Raw genomic sequence first — 3,711 nt, 5'->3', positions numbered from 1 at the left:
GCGAAAGGCTGGAATAAATCCAGAAAAATGCAAGCATCATCGCTAAGTCTAGGTCTCGAACCCTGGTGGTTGGCTCCACCACAGAGAACCTATCCATCCGAGCAAGTCTCAGTTCACACACACCCACACACACAATTACTAGTCCAATTCATTACTGCACTTCTGCGCAAGAATGCTGGCAGTCTATTCTCCACAACAAATTGAGAGGCATTTCGTTCTTTGATTAAATTATGCTGGCAAGTCAAAAGCTACCGAACAAGATTGCTATTCATATTCTAATGATGAGCTGCCGGGATATTTGGACGCAACCCGATGTCAAAATTTTCAGAAATGGAACTCCAGGGATTAACTCTTGGCGATTCAATTTGAAGCATCAGCTAATTTTGGGTGGCCACGGGGTGAAATGCAAAAATTGGGACTGCATTAGAACTTGGGTAGATTCACTAATCTTAATCCTATTCTTTCATTTTTTAGTTCATTCGTTTATCCTTTTAATGAACATATTTTACCGGACATGTCCTATCATTTGTGCGTCAGAAACAAAGTACGTGGAAGATCGGGAGATTGAAGGAATTATTTGTTGATCGGAACCCAAGAATCCATGCAGGACTGTTGGTGATGTGAAGCCATGGCCGACTATGTTCCACGCCAACACACAAAGCTCGTAGATTCCTTGCAGACTGCTTGCCCGCATTTTCTTTGTTTGCTATTGCCACGTTGATGCCTAATTGGTTATCGTTCGCACCCAGTAAACGCTTAGGATGCGCAGCCTTCAAGGTGGGTCCGGGTCTCCATCAGGTCAGCAGTATGTTCCACGGCGCAAACCGCAACAGCACAGTACCAGACGAAGCAAGCACCAAAGATTCTTGCAGAACGGCTAGCCTGGTGTCTCCCACAGTACTTGTCTACGACCCGGCGTGGTTCGGTGGCAGCCCTAGATGAACGACGAAATGTTTCATTGGGATCGCATACACGGAAAGCACCCTGCCTAGTTTTCCCGAAATTCCGAGCACGGCCAGCATATCTTCCTAACTTTCTGATCCCTCCTACTCCTATGGCGCCGTGGATGACATTGACTACGATTTTTTTGAATATTTAGAGCAGATAAAGATTTGACTGCATCATGATATGAGTTTTTTTTTTGAGAGAAATCACGGTATGAGTTTTGGGTTTTGAGATAGTGTAGGAGTGCGTTTGTGAGGGTCCGAGAGGCAAGTGAAGAGTGGAGAACCAGCAGGGAAACGTGTGCTCTTTAAAGATTGAAGATGTGTGGATTAAGCCGCCAACCATTTCTATATAATAAGGTGAGCATGTCAGTTATTTACAGTAGAGTTAGGCCTTGGCCAAAACAAAAAAATAATATTCAAACACCACCACGTTTCCATGAGCAAAAAATGCCAAAGTAGCAATCCTGGTTGAACGAGTTTAGGGCAGTTTGACACGTCGCCGTGCATGAAAATTGCTTCAATTTCTTCATTATTAACGTGCATGTTAAATGAATTGTCTGCTCAAAAGGACAATCAATTTAATACTCTAGCAAGCGAAGATAAATCAAGGAGACTAGAGCAAGCACCTCTAGCTAAACGAGACAGGAGGCTAGAGGACCACACCTTTATTTTCAGAAGTGTTAATCACAAGCAAACATGCTAAGGGCATCTCCAGCGGCAACCCGCAAATTCTCTCCCGCATCCGTCCACGGACAGGGAGGTAACCGTCCGCGGACACAGATGCGGAGGACGCCATCCAACGTTAGTCACATACTTTTCAAACTCTTTTCAGCAAATTGATGAAATTCATGCAAACACGGCCGGATTTCATACAGACATGATGGATTTCATACAAAAGGAACGAAAACGGTTACATTTTCGACGTATTTTAATTAAAAAGGTAAAACTATGTGGTCCACGCCTGCCAGAGTCTCACGCCCCCAATGGGTTCCTTTCAGTCTGCGTGCCAGCACCTTGTTTGTTTCCTATGGCCAGGTCCATGTGTAACTGCACATCGCTGGTGCCCAGTAAGCGCTTAGGATGCACAACCATCAACGTGGATCCGGGTCGGGGTCCCCATCACGTCAGCAATGTGTCCCGTGCGCGCAAACCGCGACTACACTGGACGTAGCAAGCCCCAGTGATTCTTGCAGAACGGCTGGGTTGGTGTCGAGCACAGTACCCCAAGAACTGGCGTGGCTCGGTGGCAAAACTAGATGAGACACACAATGTTTCATTGGGATCGCATATCCGGAAAGCATCCTGTCTAGCCTCCTTGAAATTCCGAGCAGGGCAAGCTTATCTTCATAACTTTCTGATCCCTCCTACTCCTATTGCGCTGTGGGCGACATTGACTACCAATTTTTGTTGAACATTTAGAACAGATAAAGATTTGACTGCATCGTGGTATGAATTTTGGGATAGTGCATGTGTTAGGATCCGACAGACAAGTGGAGAACCAGCAGGGAAAGGGATGATCTTTAAAGATTGAAAATGTGTGAATTCATTGTAGCCGAAGGAAAAAACCCACTTGCATACGTTTGATCAATGACGACGCAGTTCTTGCTGCCTACCGTGCATGAAAATGGCTTCAATTTCTTTATTACTAACGTGAATATAAACGAATTGTCAGCTTGAAAGGACAAACGCTAGCTATATATGTGCGTTATAACTTGCACACCGTTCACGATTTCACGAGCTCCATCAATTTACTACACTAGCAAAGGAAGATAAATCGAGGAGACTAGAGCAGCACACCTCTAGCAAAGGGAGAGGGGAGGCTAGAGGACCACACCTTAATTTTCAGATGTGGTAATCACAAGCAAACATGCTAATCAGGCAACCGCTCCTCGAATCGATGAAATTTCTGACATTCCTGATTTGAATTTCCAAGTAGGAGTATTTGCCAGGTAGCCAGACAGAAAAAAGAACCCAACATTTTGCATATTATCGAAACTGAGAAAAATTAAGCAACAATCACTGCTTAGTTCCGCTGAGATGCAGTACAGTATGTGCACCGGCATCCGCCAGCATCACAATCGCCAACCGCACCGGGGCCAACGTTGATTTGACAGTTGCGGAGACAAGCCTTGGGGTTACACGGCCCAGGGATGACTGGGGTCTGCCGGCAGTCTTCAGGGATTAGCGAGCCGCCACCATTAGCCGTCGCCTGAATCATCAGATCTATATGTTCGTTCCAGCATATAAAGATTGCAGAGATTTATTATGAGAAAACGATAGTGGAAGGGTCGCCATACAAAATTGATCACAAAACATGCTCCAAACGTACATACCTGAGGATAGCAGCGCAACAAGGGCAAGCGAAAGTAGTAGCATCTTGTAGAACGACCTCATCCTGGCTTGATGGTGGCAATAAGAAAGGGAGAGAGAGAGATAGCGTGTTTACTGGGAGGTTAAGCCAATCTTTTCAGATATGCCTGGGTTCCTGCTCTGTGATTAGGGTCTTAGATGGCTTTTTATAATGGACATAGGTGTATGCTACAAGTTTTCGATTTATTTACATATATGTTAACATTTAAATACATTAATTGAAATCATCGGTCTGTATCCTATAAATGCGTATGTTGATATACACCCAAAATATACAGCTCATATATATAGTAAAAAATAGATTTATAGTATTTTTTTGCGAGGAATATTTATATAGTATATTTACACCCAAAACATACAGCTCATCTACTGATGGCGTTATTAATGGGTCCCG

The 3,711-nt window shown here is 44.2% G+C and overlaps 1 long non-coding RNA gene across 1 annotated transcript; it reads right to left on the bottom strand.

Moving 5' to 3' along the window:
- Window positions 1-2,913: 2,913 nt before the first annotated feature.
- On the bottom strand, window positions 2,914-3,415 carry LOC123064624 (uncharacterized). Its single transcript, XR_006430746.1, has 2 exons — window positions 3,281-3,415; window positions 2,914-3,170 (listed from the first exon to the last, which is right to left on the bottom strand). It is a non-coding gene; the product is annotated as an uncharacterized lncRNA (long non-coding RNA).
- Between the last annotated feature and the right edge of the window lie 296 nt (window positions 3,416-3,711).

Source organism: Triticum aestivum, chromosome 3B, assembly GCF_018294505.1.
Source record: "Triticum aestivum cultivar Chinese Spring chromosome 3B, IWGSC CS RefSeq v2.1, whole genome shotgun sequence".
Lineage (NCBI taxonomy): Eukaryota > Viridiplantae > Streptophyta > Magnoliopsida > Poales > Poaceae > Triticum > Triticum aestivum.
Note: the sequence above shows the minus strand (reverse complement) of the source record. Positions and strands in the feature narration are given on the sequence as shown.